Raw genomic sequence first — 15,943 nt, 5'->3', positions numbered from 1 at the left:
CGCAGCCCCTGCTTGGGGTCAAGTTAGGAGCGTCCAAAAGTACAGAAACATTATGCTGAGCGTCCAACGCAAAGCACTGTTGAGAGTCGTGTGCGCGTACCGCACGGTATCACTGGACGCAGTCCTGGTACTGGCCGGCGTACCCCCCATCGACCTATTAATAGAGGAGAGAATCGAGCTGCACGGCAGACCACGAGTGACCGAAGCGGACAAAAAGGAGGCGCGTAAAACCACCATCGACAAGTGGCAGGCCCGATGGACGCGCCTCCAGGATAGAGCACAATGGACGAAACGCCTAATCCCGGACCTACAAGCGTGGATCGACTGTAAACATCGACGGCTGAATCACCACCTGACCCAAGCATTCAGCGGATACGGATGCTTCCGACACTTCACGCACCGCTTGGGTAAGACAGAGCTGAACTGTGATATCTGCGGTGTCGACGACACAGCAGAGCACGTCATCTTCTCTTGTCTCAAGTACGACGAGCTCAGACAGAATCTGTCAGAGTGCGTGAATGACAGTCGACAAAATCCGCAGAAGGAATTAACACCGAAAACACTTATCGACAGGATGCTCCAAAGTGCCGACAAGTGGAACGAAGCCACCGATGCGATCACGAGCATGATCAAACGGAAGGAAATCGAAGAACGGACAAAGGCCCAAACAGATCCGAAGGCCTACACGGACAGCGAGGACGACTCTACATCAAGCGGGGAGGACTCTCAATAGAAGACAGCGCGACAAAGCGCACAACACTGTCAAGACACTGACGAGATGTTCCTCGGGACGGTACCGGGTCTTGACAGTTTAACTACAGAGAACGGGGTTTTTTAGTGGGCAGGCGCTCGGGGACCGTCGGTTAACGCCAAAGAGTGTTCCCCGAGTGAATCCCACACTACCCGGCCGTCGGAACAACAGGCCGGGTGTCTTTTGAAGATTTTTTCCTCGACAAAAAAAAATACACAACAAGGAAAATTTTGCAACTATTGCAAAAATAAGGGGCACATTATCAGTGAATGTCGGAAACGCGAATACAATAATCGATTTAAACAAAACAACCAAAGAAATTTTAGCAATAGGAATTCGGAAAAAAGTAACCCGACTCGCCAACCTATAAATTTAAACTGTCAGTCCTCCCCAGTAAACGCCTCACTGGTGGAAATGGACATTCAAGAGGCGTAATACCCCAACTCAATTTCGAATTTTCCTAAATCATTTTCTATTCCTAATCCGAAAGAAAACTCTACAAAATCAACTCCTAAATCAAATTCGAATGTTTCTTAATCACTTTCTATTTTCAATTCGAACGGGAATTCTAAAACCTCAAATACTAATTTAAATTCAATTTCTCTCAAAAGAAACCCTACTATTTCTAATTCTATAAAAACACATTCAAGTATTATCTCAAATGATTCCCATTATAATTCTAAAATTTCTGGAAACATGTCCCAATCACCGTTACCTATCCTAGTAACACATAAAAGCATGATGTATATCAAGGTCCATTTTCAAGGCATTCCATTCAATTTCTTAATCGACATTGGAGCAAGCGTTTCATTAATTAAATTTGTCAAATTTAAGCAAACCAAAAGCATGTAAATATTGTCATTAAGTGGCCTTAGTCCAAATACATTGGTTTCGACCATTAGCAGAATAAATGTACCTTTGGAAATCAATTGCAAAACGTTCAATGTAAAATTTCATATCGTTAAAGCTGAATCAAATTTACCATTCGATGGACTAATTGGTAATGACTATTTTCAAAGTCAAATGGCTAATATCCGTTTCGAAAAACAAGTCCTATCAATACGAACTTTACTATTTCCAATTCTTTTATATTCCAATTCTAAATTATTCAACTCAAAAATTTACTATCTTCGTCCCAGATTTGAAACTATAGAATAGAAGTTGAAATCACCAACCAAAATATGACTCAAGGTGTTTGTCCAGAAACCCAAATTTGTAATGGAATATTTCTAGCTAAATCTATCCTAAAAGTAGAAAATAATAAAAGCATCACCACCATTTTAAATATAACAGACAAATGTTTACGGATAAATTACATAAAATTGTTATTAGAGCCTTTCGATGAAAACAGTTCTCTTATTTTCAATATTGACATAGATGCCAATGTTAAACCGGGAAAAGGGGAACGTATTAATCTCCTAAAGAAAAACCTACGGCTAGACCATTTGAATCCTGAAGAGAAATTATCCATTTTAGAAATGTGCGTAAAATTTAATGATATATTTCATTTACCAAGCGACAAATTAACAGCTACAAATGCGGTTAAACATGGTATCACTGTTAATAACCCGGCACCTATACATTCAAAAACATACAGATACCCTGAAGTGCATAAAACAGAAGTAGATAGACAAATAAAGAAAATGCTTAAACAAGGCATTATTCAACCATCTGTGTCTCCCTATTCGAGTCCTCTTTGAGTGGTACCCAAAAAATAAGATGCCTCAGGCGAAAAAAAAATGGCGTATTGTCATTGATTATCGTAAATTGAATGATGTCACGGTAGGCGATTCCTACCCCTTGCCAAGCATAGAGTATATTTTGGATCAACTGGGCCACTCCCAATATTTTACTACCTTAGACCTTGCCAGTGGTTTCCATCAAATCGAAATGAAACCCGAGGATATCCCGAAAACTGCATTTTCAACACCATTCGAACATTTTGAGTTCACTAGAATGCCCTTTGGATTAAAAAAACTCTCCAAGCACCTTTCAGAGACTAATAAATTCTGCTGTTACCGGTCTGCAAGGATTACAATGCTTTGTATATCTTGACGACATTGTTATTTATGCTAGTTCATTTAACGAATATGAGAAAAAGTTAAAAGCCATTTTTGAACGTCTTCGTTTCAATCGATTATTACTTCAACCAGATAAGTGCGAATTCATGAGAAAAGAAGCCCTTTACCTAGGCCATGTTATCAGTGACAAAGGAGTAGCTCCAAATCCTGAAAAAATTAAAGCTATTTCTTCATACCCTACACCTTTTTTTTTGAGGCAAAAATCTTCAAAAGACACCCAGCCTGTTGTTCTGGCGACTGGGTAGTGTAGGATTCGCTAGGGCAAATGCATAGGTGCCTACCCACTAAAAACCTCGGTTCCATTTGTGCCTTCTACCGATCCGGAACTGTCCCTGGGGATATGACATCAGTATCGGCTGAGGCTCCGGTGTTTTTTGTTTTTGTTTTGTTTTTTTTTTCCCGATCCGGTAGCGTTTCTTTTTTTTATATTGCTTGCGAGGTAGGCGTAAGCATCAACCACAGGTTTCCTTGTAGGAATTACGCTGTTTTTAGTATAGAAAGTAGTTTTTTTTCGGATATCTACTATACTGTCAACCGAGACCTAACAAAAAAAATTCACGTAGTGAATGAAAAAAAAATCAAACCTACGTTACTAATTAAATATTAAATTATGTAATTTCAGCTTTGGCGTTGATATTGAAAATCCTACAAGATGTTGAAAATAATTACGCTCCCGATTGATTTTAGGATTATGCTTCCGTGGTGGTACGTTCCATCCTTTCCTTTACCTTGACCATCTCAGTAATAATTTTGTTGCATTTGTGCCAGCTTTTTTTACTTACGAGCATCGTCTCGATCAATGTTTTCGGAGTTAGTGCGTTCACGCACGTACACAATTCGTTTCTTTGAATTTCAAAAAGGGTGCACCAGAAAATACAATGTTCCGCGGTATCTTCGATCCCGCAGCTCGTGCAATCCGGTTCCGTTTTCCCGATGCGGTTCGTGAAGACCCTAAAATTTCCTTGACCGCTAAACGCCTGAGTTAAGTAATAATTCAGGCGCTTGTATTTGCACGAAACCCAGACTTCGAGATCAGGGATTAATTTCTTAGTCCACTGTCCCTTGTCTTCAAGTCTTGTTCAGCGATCTTGCCATTTCTGGATGGTCGCGGTTCCGGCCGCTTTTCTATCGGCCCTAGTGACTCGCGGAAGAACGCTGAGCTCGGTTCTCTCTTCGATTAATAAATTGATGGGAGGAATTCCCGGCAGAACTTGCACCGCTTCGTAGGAGATGGTCCGATATGCGCACACGACTTTTACTAGTGCTTTCCTTTGCACCCTCAACATCATGTGCGTGTATTTTGATTTTCCTAATCCCTCCTCATACGGGAGCGGGGTAGAGAAGCGTGGATTGCACCACTCCGTAAAGCAGATGTCTTTTTTGCGTGGACGGACCGCCCATCGTCGGCATAATCCTTTGCAATTGTCCTAATTTCCTTAAACTTTTATCGCAAATTGCTTTCACGTGCCGGGCAAAATACAAGTTTTCTCCGAATTCGACTCCCAAATATCTTAAGGATTTTTTAGGCGTCACGCGAACGTCGTCAATTAAGAAAAACAATTTGTTTCTATCCCTCTTTCCGCTAAGGATAATCGCTTCGGTTTTTTCCGGTGCTATCGGCAACGAGTGGTCGGTCAGCCATTGCACGTATCGATTTATGGCCGCCTCCGACTCGTCGACGAGTTCAAGCCTATCGGAGCCGCAGACGACGAGAGCGATATCGTCCGCATAGCCGATTGCCGTAACGCGCTCTGATTGGCCCACCGCTACGGCCAATATAGGGTCGTACATTACGTTCCATAGCAGAGTGCCCAGTACCGACCCTTGCGGTATACCCATCGCCATATTGAATTCGGTGTCTTTATCTATTTTGACTATTCTATTCGTAAAATAATCTTTAATTATGTTTATTAAGTAATTCGAGATGTTTCTTCTCGACAACTCGTTTACTATGCATGTCCACGATGCAGTGTTGCACGCGTTTTTCACGTCTAGAGTAATTAACGCGCACCAACTTTCCTCGCGACCGCGCCGATTTTTCGCGGCGTCGACGACATCGAGAACTCGCGTCATGGCGTGTATTGCGGATTATTTTTTCTGAAACCAAATTGTACATCGGAAAGCAGATATTTTGCTTCCAGTTCCTCTTCGAGACGATTCTTGATGAGGTGTTCGTACAATTTGGCCGCGGCATCTACCAAACAAATGGGCCTGAACGATCCCAGCTGTTCGTTATCCTTGTTCGGTTTAAGGAGCAGGATTAGCTTGGCTACCTTCCAGGAATTCGGAAATTCTTGGTTTTCCAACATTTGATTTAACAGTCTAAGCCACACATCCGAATATGCTTCGAAACTGAACTTGACCGCTTCCGCCCTCATCCCGTCGGGGCCGGGGGCAGCTGCGTTTTTTAATTTATTCGCGGCCGCTTGTACTTCCTCTTTCGAGAACTGAGTATAAACGACTGGCATGATTTTTCCTGGAACGTAGCCGGGGCCTAGCGGAAAGAAGTGTTCCGCGATTTCCAATTTTCTGAGCGTCGTTAATTCGAAAGGATTTCCGGGCTTGAGATACCTCATGACGATTTTGTAACGGTCCCCCCAGACGTCCTCGTCGAGTTTACGACATAATTCGACCCAGTTGGCCTTTTTACGACTATTTATCTCTTTTTGAAGTTTCTTTTTCTCGTCCTTGTATTTTTGCCACGACGTTTCCGCATTGACATCCGTGACGTTACGATTTCCGCGGGCGCGAAGCGCAAGTCTCCTAGCCTTTACACAATTCTTCCTAATACTATCGATTTCTTCGGTCCACCAGTACGGATTTTGACTGCCGGTTGCACCGTTGCGATTTACATCGCATGCGGCCCGGTAAGCTATTCGCGTGATTTTCGATAACTCTTTCCCGCTATTCACCTCGGGGAGCGGGTCAAAAGTTCACCGAAGGTATCGACGAATTTTTTTTTTCCGGCTTTATGCAGCTGTTTTGCAGTCGCGTTTTCCATCCCGGCTTGCTGCCAATTTCAAATAAAATATGTCTGTGCGGCGAACACGGCTCATTATCCAAGACCTGCCAATTAGTGACGCGATTGGCCAGGTTTTCGCTTGCAAACGTGACGTCGATGCACGTTTGGTGCTCTCTTCTGACGAATGTGGGCTCGCCCATGTTTAGAGCCACTAAATCGAGTCCCACACACATCTGGGATAGTGCCGCGCCTCTGGCGTCTTCGGTCGTCGATCCCCAATCCGGCGATTTTGAATTGAGGTCGCCCATTAAAATTAATTCGCCGTGTCGGCCGGCAACCGCTTGTTGCAAATCGTTCAAGTATTGATCAAATTGGTCCCTCGTGCATTTAGGTGAAATGTACCCGGCTATAATTGTATATTCTTCTCCGAATAGTACAATTATGCCGTCTCCGGGCTTAATTTTCGAAAACTTGACCGTATTGGTCCGAGCATAAATAGCGACATTTTGTAAATTATCACTTAGCCATTTTGGATTTCTTTGCAACAATTTTTTATTAGGCTCGCTAGCCACTATTAGATCGGCATTTCGCTTAGCAGCTTCAAGGAAGGCCATGTCGTGCGCTTTTATGGAGCGATTGGTATTGATTTGTAGGAAAGTCGTTCTCAAATGGATTTTCATTAGTTAAACGAAAAATGAGAAACAAAACGGAGGTTTGATTTCTGGGAAAGAAAAATAAAGTTTTTTCCTTGTTTTGTGAAGAAGTTTCCGTCAAGCACTAGAAAAAGGAAAACAATCGACGATTCGACGAAAGAGAAACGCGGATTAAATTCGATTAAAACGGTGTGCTTTATTCGCTGTTTTGGTCGCGACTATCGACGATCGTTGCGTTCGGGTCGACAAGCAATTCGCATTGTTTTCGCATTTCCTCGCGCTGCTGATCGGCCCTCCTGGCCGACCTCGCGCGATTTAGCGCGTCGCGGAATTTCGCGCACCTATTGTTTCCCGGGCGATGTCCCTTTTCTGTACAAAGGACGCAGAAACCGTCTTCCTCTTTTTTCGGGCAGTGCGAATTAAGGCACTAAAATAACCATGAGCAAGAAAGAAGAGCCTGTTGACTTCCAACAGGCTTTAAAACAGATGCAAATGATGTACTCGGCGATGAGTGCATTTTTTGCTAATCTTCCAAAAATACAAGGTTAATGGATTCACACCCAAAAAAAACCTTCAGCACTGCAGATAATATCGTGGAGCATCAACGGTATTAAGAGGCGTAAAACAGAACTGCAGGAGCTGCTACAACGCCTAAAACCTGACATCGTGGCTATCTAAGAAACGAGGCTACGACCTACGGACGATTTCAGGATCCCAGGATACCTAATACACAGGAAGGATAAGGAAAACCAAGGAGAAGTGGCATACGGTGGAACGGCACTTCTAGTCAAGGATAACATCTAGCACGTCCAGCTGCCGCCGATACAAACGGAAGCAATGGAAGCTATAGCTGTTGAGGTCAATATCACCAGGGGTAAACTGAGAATTGCCTCCTGCTATCACCCACCGCACCTAGGGCTCTTGCATAACGACCTGGACAAAGTGCTCTTCAAGAAGCAAAGAGGACAACACATGGCAATCGGTGATTTCAATGCGAAATCTCCAGATTGGTATTACAGAGTCACGAATTCCAAAGGCAGGCAGCTGAAATCATTCCTAGATAGAAGAGAAGACGTGCACGTAATGGCAACAGAAGATCCTACGCATCTGGCAACCGTAGGAACAAATGACATATTGGACATCATGCTAGCCAGGGATCTAACCATGGAAGTAGAAATGGAGGTCCTAAGGGAAGGATCCTCAGATCACGATCCAATCCGAGTCTTACTAGGAAAAGAATCACCGCCCGAGGTCAATATCGAGCTCAGAAGGACGAATTGGGGCCTGTTCAGAACAACTCTACAAAGAGATCTATCTGTCACGGGCAGAATAGAAAATGCAATTGAAATTGAGGAGGCCGTTTCAACCCTGGAGAGAGACATAAGAACAGCTCTAGACGCGAGTTCGAAAATCACAAAGAAACCGATGATAAGGAACTACATAGCGCAAATCCCGGACGATACCAAAGAATTGATTCGGCAAAGGAGACAAGCAAAGAAAAAGGCATTTAGGACAAATGCCTCGGCCGACAAAAAGGATCAACTTGGATATCACGGAAACCACTTAGAGCGTTACTTTTTTTTCCGTAATCTACTCGCTTAGTAGTTCACCAATATGTTTTTTTTTTGGTGCGGAAATGCTTTGTTCAAAAGTTTGCTTTTCCACATTTATTTCAATACTTGACTCTCTTACGGGACCGTGGAGCAAACAGGGGTGCTGGTTGGGATAAATGAAAGTAAATTGAGGTAAGTTGAGGTAAGTTTAGGTAAGTTGTAGTGGGGGCGGAAGACCAAGCTGCACCTTCTCGTGGTGCCCCTGGATGCCCCCCGGTACCCCGGGGGTAACTGACGCAGCGGGCAAACATGGAACTCCCCCCGTAAAAAGGGGGAGATAACTGCGGAACTCCCCTCGCAAGAGGGGAGGGAAGTGTGGAACTCCCCCTGTAAAAAGGGGGAGACGGACGGCGGCCTCCCCCCTTAAGAAAGGGGGAGGTTTAGTCCAAACGGAACTCCCCCCGTCAAAAGGGGGAGATAACTGCGGAACTTCCACCTAACCAAAGGAGGGAGGGAAGTGTGGAACTCCCCCTGTAAAAAGGGGGAGAAAACGCGGAACTCCTCCCGTAAAAAAGAGGAGGAAAGCACTGGAACTCCCCCCGTCAAAAGGAGGAGATAACTGCGGAACTCCCACCTAACCAAAGGAGGGAGGGAAGTGTGGAACTCCCCCTGTAAAAAGGGGGAGACGGATGGAGACACCCCCCCCCCCGCCGCAAAAGGGGGAGGAGAAGTCCAAATCCCCCCCCCCCCTGAAGTAATGCCGAGCAGGCGGTCCCGGGGGGGAACCAGGGTGAAGAGAGAAAAACAAAGGGTTTTTTACTGGGTATTGCGCATGCGCACGCCGAGTCCCACATACCCAGGTCACACAACAACGGACCATCACGACCTGGGATGCATAAATGCATTTTTTGCCCTAAACCTCTATAAAAAAAAAAAAAAAAAAAAAAAGGTAAGTTGTAGTATTGTTGGTGCCTTGAGTTAGGTAATTAGTTAATTTTAATCGTAAACTAGCTGTAGTTAGTCCCTTAAGCTACGCCAATGTATGTCAGTATTTGTTGGGGAGATTTTATGTGGAGGGAGTGACGACGACACCCAAAAAGCCATACCGAAGGTTTTTTTATGTTTGGGAAATACCCTACTTGTGAATAGACGCAGTTTAAATTGAACTAATGCTGAGATCTGCAATTTAGCGTGTCTCCAATGCCCCAATAAAAGGGACCGATATAGGTATGCGCCCGACGGTTGGGTTTATGATGGTAGGCGCCCTTATGGCGCAGAAAATCCGACCTATATAGGACCGATATAAGTAAACGATTTTATTTGTAAATTTAAAGTTGGAATCATGGAATGTAAATGGTTTGATAATATGTTGCCTAAAACCCGTGAAGAAGGCTATCAACTAGCTTTACGAGAAGGACTTCTTCCGAAGCCGCCATTTTGTAGAAGCAAAACAAAAGGTCATTCCGAACCAGTTGCGCGTTTTTCGCATTATTTTGACTCTGACACTAATTTGGGTCGATATCGATGTCCAAAACGGAATAAATGTTGACCTGACATATTCGTCTCCAGTGGCACATGGTTTGAAAATTCTCGGCTTTCAATTCAAAGTGAATTTATGTGAGTATTAATTAATAAATATATATATATTTTTTAATTTAATCTTTTTATACTAATATACTTTACCATTACGCTCACGGTTCAAGTTATGAACAAATCCAGCGAGTTTGTACGCAAGATGGGGAAAAGCTGCTTGCTACTGACACAATTTCCAATCGTGTAAGATATTGTAGGGAAATGGTAACAGAAACTTTCTCCAAAATGCAGAAACAAATACCTAAAACTGGAGGTCAAGGTGTTGTAGTTCAGGTTAGTTCGGGTTAGTTCCAGAATCTTTTTATGATTCAATTTTACATAAATACATTGGTAAATAAATAGTATTACATTTTAGATTGACGAGTCTATGTTTGGTCTTAGAAAATATAACACGGGAAGGATTCTTAATGGGCATTGGGTTCTAGGCATAATAGCGGAAAGATCGGAAGATTTGCGTTTTGTACTATGTCCTGACAACAAGCGTAGTGCGGAGGTTCTGCTGCCCATCATTCAGAAACATGTAGTTGAAGGATCCGATGTGTGGACTGATTGTTGGAAGGCGTATGATGGCCTTAAGAATTTGGGCTACGGTCATCATACGGTAAATCACAGCAAAGAGTTTGTTGCTGAGGATGGGACACATACACAAAGGATAAAATCTCAGTGGAACGTATTGAAGCGAAAATTGAAAGGACGATCTATACCGGAAAGTCAATTCGATGATGTTCTGTGTGAAGAACTCTGGCGTCGCTATTGTCGGAAAATCAATATCGACCCAATGGAAGCTTTATTAAATATAATTCGTTTGGAATATGGTGATTTCCGTTAATAAATAGATTAATACAAAAAACTAAGTTTATTTTGCTATATACTTACCTTTTTTTTTTTGCGAGGAGGAAATCTTCTTAAGACGCCCCACTTGGTCCACAGCCGGGTAGTGTGGGATTCGACCGACCATTATGTCGCCCGCCTACCCACTAAACCCACCTCCCCTCTTCTGCCCCGGGACCGCCTTTCGGCATTACATCAGGGCTTCCTTAATCTTCAGACTAGGTGCGGATACGGCCACGCACCCCACTTTTCTTCCTCTCGTTCTCCCTTGCAATCTTGGCCTTCAGGATTTTCTCCGTCAGGCCCTCAAATGCTTCCCATTTTCTCACACTTTCCACCAATTCATTTCCTATCTTGTTTCGGTCCAGGTCGAGTCCGCTCTTCCTGGCCTCCACCCGATAGCCTTCCCATTCTGGACACTCCCAGAGTGTATGCTCCGTAGTGTCCTCATTCGCATCGCAGAACCAGCAACGCGCACTCCTCTCCACCCCGATGCGCTTCAGATACCTACCGAACACGCCGTGCCCGGTAAATACCTGCGACAGCGCATACCCGCTCTTATTCCACTCGCACTCGCACCAGATCCAGATCCGGTGTATGAAGGTTTTGATCCAGCCCTCATACTTCTCCCAGTCCTTCTCCGATTCTCTCATCGCCCATTCTTTCGCCTCGCTCCTACCTTCGCTCAGCATACTACGCTCTAGCACTCTAATCCGCACCGGAGGTATCTTGGCCAAAGCTAATACCGCCTCTGTGGGTGTCGTTCTGCAGGCACTGGCCACCCGGAACGCGAGCAAACGATTTGCCCTCTCCAGGATGGCCACGTACTTGCCGCGCGTCATCTCCGTCTTCCAGACTGGAGCTGCGTACAGCAGAACGGACGATGCCGCCATCACCATCAACCTCCGTCTCTCATACCCAAGACCACCAACTCTAGGCAATATGCCTTCGAGCTCCCCAATCACTCTCGATACCTTTCCGGCGGTCCGGCGCGCGTGCTCACCAAAGCGAGCATTTCTGCTGAACCACACTCCCAGGTACTTCACGCATTCTTTCGTCTCGTACAAGACGTCGTCCACTCTCAGACTCATACTCCTTATTTTCCTTCGCCCGGCCAGGAGAACCATCTCGGTTTTTTCCGTGGCCATGCTAAGTTCCATACTTTCGAACGTATCGGCGACTAGTTCCATGGCCTGCCTAGTCCTCGTCTCTAGGGTTTCCCCGTCCCCCGCCGTGACCACCAACGCCAAGTCGTCCGCGTAAGCCACCGGAGTGACTCCACGCGGGTACCCGGCCGTCAGTATCCCGTCGTAGTAGAGGTTCCACAAGACGGGGCCCAGCACAGACCCCTGAGGCACCCCACGCGACAACTCTAGGACCCCCCCGTCTGGTAACACCAAAATCCGAGCATGCAGGTACGACTGAACTACGTTCAAGAGGTACCCGCTCACCGGGGACCTCCTCAACACATTCATGATGAGGTCCCACGGTGCACTATTAAAAGCGTTCTTCACATCTATCGTTACCATGACGCAGAAGCCCGCATGCGTGTAACTTTTCCTCCTGATCCCCTCCACAATCTGCATGACAGACCGCATGGCGTCCAGGGTGCTCCTGCCCTTAACGAACCCATACTGTCCCTCATCAATCATCCCATACCTCGTCGCTTCTTCCAGCAATCTGGTCTCGACCACCTTTTCCGCCACTTTCCCGAGTCCGTCCACTAGGCATATGGGCCGGTACGTGGCCTCCGCACCCGGATCACGCTTCGGCTTCTCCACCAGCACGAGTCGAGTCCTCTTCCAGACCTTAGGGTACTCGCCCGAGGTCAAGATGCGATTCACGCAACCCACCATACCCTGGGGCACTGCCCCAAGATACAGCTTCAAGACCTCGTTCGGTATTCCGTCCAGTCCCGGAGCCTTGCGGCTCTTGAGTTCCCCGACCGCTCGGCGGATCTCCTCCGCCGTAACTCGAGGCACGTCATCCGGCACTACCCGCACCTTTTCCCACATTACCCGCGGCTTCACCGGGAACAGCGTGTCCACCTGCCTCTGCATTTCTGCCGTGGGCAGGGGACCACTTCTCAGTCGGCCAAGTTTCCCGGCCACAATCTTGTAGCCGAGTCCCCAGACTTCCGTTTCCAGCTCCGCACACACACGATTCCACTCATCTCTCTTGGCCTTCCTTATGGACGCCTTGAGAGCCTTCTTTTCTCTTTTATACCTGTCAGCTGCCTCGGCCTCACCTGTTTCGGATCTAGACCGAAGTCGCCCCCTTCCTCTCTCTCTCGTCCACGTCCTTCTTACTCTCACACATGCTTTCCGCCTTTCGGTGACCTCTTCATTCCACCAGTACACCTCCCGTTTCGAATTCACACTCTCGCGCTTTCTTAAACACCGGTCACAAGTTTCGCTTATCTCCCGAACTATTCCTTCGGGAGTTTCCACTTCGCCCAGACCATCATGCATCATCACGTACTGGCTCAATCGCCCTAACCCCTTCTCATTCACTTTCCATCCTGTTAGGGCTTCTGTAGAGGACAGAATATCCGATAATTAATTTAATCTATTAGTTCGATAAGTTGTGTTTTTCATAAGCCTAGTATGTAAGGAACCCGTGTGCTACGCCTATGGACATTACTCGTTTCTCTTGCCACTTTGCCCGTATGACCAGATGTTGATTCGCATTTCGTTTGATCTTAGACTAACTATGTGTCCTTGAGGTTATAAAAGATGTTGATGATCGCGAATGTTGTAAAGAATTGTTTTATTTAATCTTGACAACTACTTAAATAAACTAATTTGACAAAAAGCAACTATTCACAAAATACTCCAAAAAATAATAATGATTGGTGGTTTGCCAGACCTACCTATGACAACAACCAGATTATAATACACCTATAAATAAACTAATTATTCAGAAAGTAAAACAGGTACTGACAATTAGCACCTGACCTAAATTACGTGCACCACATATGTAATAAAACTCCTCGCCGACCTTTTGTGCGTACTAGAATTTAGACACGTTCTCGATGTTGGTCCTAAACGCCCTCCAATAAAACTCAATTATATTGTTAAAGTTAGGCAAGTCACAAGGACAAATCTAGAAGAAGTGCCGATGATGACCTCTTGGTTTCTAGTACGCCTATGTACGCTTACCATTAACTTTAGTATTTAAGATTTTGCAAGAAGAAAAATCGCTCTCTTCTTGTGAGTCTCCGTCGACTTTTAACTCCGTACTTTGCACGTTACTCGGACGCGATTACTTTACTCACGGTTCCTATACACGGTTAATTAGTACACTAGTTAACTTGTCACGAAAAGTTGTTATTTCTTTGTTAAATTACTCGAAATTATTGGTGAACAATAAGCCTTCGTTACCGTTAAAAAGGATTTTTGTTTTCTTCATTTGCACGAACACGGTGTCTCTGAGACCGCGAACTCAGGGTGGTCCTTCGCAAGCATCCAGTCCATTGCTAACTAGACGTATCAAGAATTAGGCCACGTCTAATCAACATCTTGGTACCACGATTCACGATTAAACATTTTTTGGTCACTTCGAACCGGATATTACGGGACTGGATTAGAACCTGTTGAACATAGGACATCGAAAGCGGAATAACGAGTAGAACGGTGGATCCCAAGAAGAGCAAGAAACAATCCCGGTGAGTCAGTTCTTTTTTATCACGATTTTTCCTCTTTGAATTTGCATAACCTCATAATCCCGATTTCCATTTGATACCTTAAATGGTCGTTAGTTGTATGAGATTGATACGACTTATTTACTTTGGTTTATGCTCGATTTATGCACATTAAAGAAGTCGAAACTAGTTAATTTCTCCAGTCGTATCTCTGTTTGAATCACGTAAATTGATTTATTTTAACGCCACGTTATCAATAGTAGTTAAAAATGACCACGAGAGCTCAAAAAGAAAAAATTTCAAAACGATCCGAAATGGAACTAGGTTCAGCAGAGTCTCTTAGCGAAAACGATGAATTTCGAGAACTTTTGCACGCTCGCAGAATTTTAACTAAACGTTTATCCCGTTTTGAACAGTACCTTCGTGAAAACAGAGACATTCAAGAAACAGTTCAATTAGAAATTCGCCTCAAGAACGTGGAGGAGGACTATAATCAGTTCGATAAAGTACAATCTCGTCTAGAATTTTTAAGTTTAAACGAAGAAGAACAACGAATTGAGATCGAATCAGCCTACTTTAATTTAATTTCAGAATTAAAGCAGTTAATAAATTCAATTAGTAAAAATCAAAATAGTCATTTAGGAAAACAAAGCTCACTAAGAGGTCTAGGAAAATTACCAGATTTAGGCTTACGTTCATTTTATGGCAATTATGAAACTTGGTTCAGTTTCAAAAACATATTTGATTCCTTAGTCCATAGCAGAACCGACTTGAGTGAAACAGAAAAATTGTTATATCTAAAATTATGCTGTAAAGGCGATGCGCTAAATCTCATAGACTCTCTCGATATAACTCCCGATAATTATACGATCGCTTTAAATCTGTTACAAAAAAAATATGAGAATAAAAAAGCAGTTATTAACATTCACGCTAAAGGTTTAGTTCTTAATTTACCAAACGCGAATAAAGGATCATCTGTAAATATTAGAAAATTAATAGACGCAGTTCAGCAACATAAATCATCATTAGAAAAATTAAAATTACCCGTGGATCAATGGGATGTTTTGTTGATACCGATAATATTAAACAAACTGAATGATAGTACTAATCACGAGTGGGAGCGGAAACAATGTAATACTGAATTGCCGACTGTTGATCAATTAATGGAATTTTTAACCGAAAAATGTCGTTCGTTGGAAGCGGTTCGCGGCTTCTCAACCATACTATCAAATAAGCATGATAGGGATAGAACGCAAAACAAAGGCCACGAGAAAAAAAACGAATCACATCAGTTTAGGAATTATTCGTATTCTTTGACCGAAAAAATCAATAAGTGCTACATCTGCACCGAAAACCATTTCATTCATCAATGTCCTCGTTTTATCCAATTATCAATGTCGGACAAATATAACGAAATTCGAAGACATAAATTATGCAGCAACTGTTTACGTCCAGGGCATCTGAAACAGGAATGTAGATCAAGAGGATGCAAAAAATGCAACCAAAAACATAATAGCACGTTACATATAGAGAAACGTTCAGGGAGTGAACATGTTCAAAATTCTAGCAATAGCAGCACTAATTAACCTTCCTCATCATTAACTGAATATGAATCATCGATCAGTTTTCCATCTAATCCTTCGGCTCACGATGTATCTAGAAGGTATGGAGAATCCAAACAATCTACAGTTCTAACAATCGACCAAAGTAACGCGGTCACGTACGATACGAGTTACATGGGGACTCGGACTATCCAACAAAGGACTAAAATGCCAACCTCAGCATTTATTCTATCATAAATACAAATGTTAATCGTAATTTAGTCAGTCAGTAGGTTGTTATTCTTTAAGTTAAAATCTAAGTTTTATTATTTCTT

General features: G+C 43.8%; 1 long non-coding RNA gene across 1 annotated transcript; it reads left to right on the top strand.

The window, feature by feature from the left end:
- The first annotated feature begins 8,111 nt into the window (after positions 1 to 8,111).
- On the top strand, positions 8,112 to 10,494 carry LOC136418947 (uncharacterized). The gene is made up of 3 exons (XR_010753011.1): positions 8,112 to 9,617; positions 9,704 to 9,866; positions 9,949 to 10,494. It is a non-coding gene; the product is annotated as an uncharacterized lncRNA (long non-coding RNA).
- Positions 10,495 to 15,943: the final 5,449 nt, after the last annotated feature.

Source organism: Euwallacea similis, unplaced genomic scaffold, assembly GCF_039881205.1.
Source record: "Euwallacea similis isolate ESF13 unplaced genomic scaffold, ESF131.1 scaffold_49, whole genome shotgun sequence".
Taxonomy (NCBI): Eukaryota; Metazoa; Arthropoda; class Insecta; order Coleoptera; family Curculionidae; genus Euwallacea; species Euwallacea similis.
The sequence above is the reverse complement of the archived record's forward strand: the minus strand, read 5'-3'. Positions and strand labels throughout refer to the sequence as shown.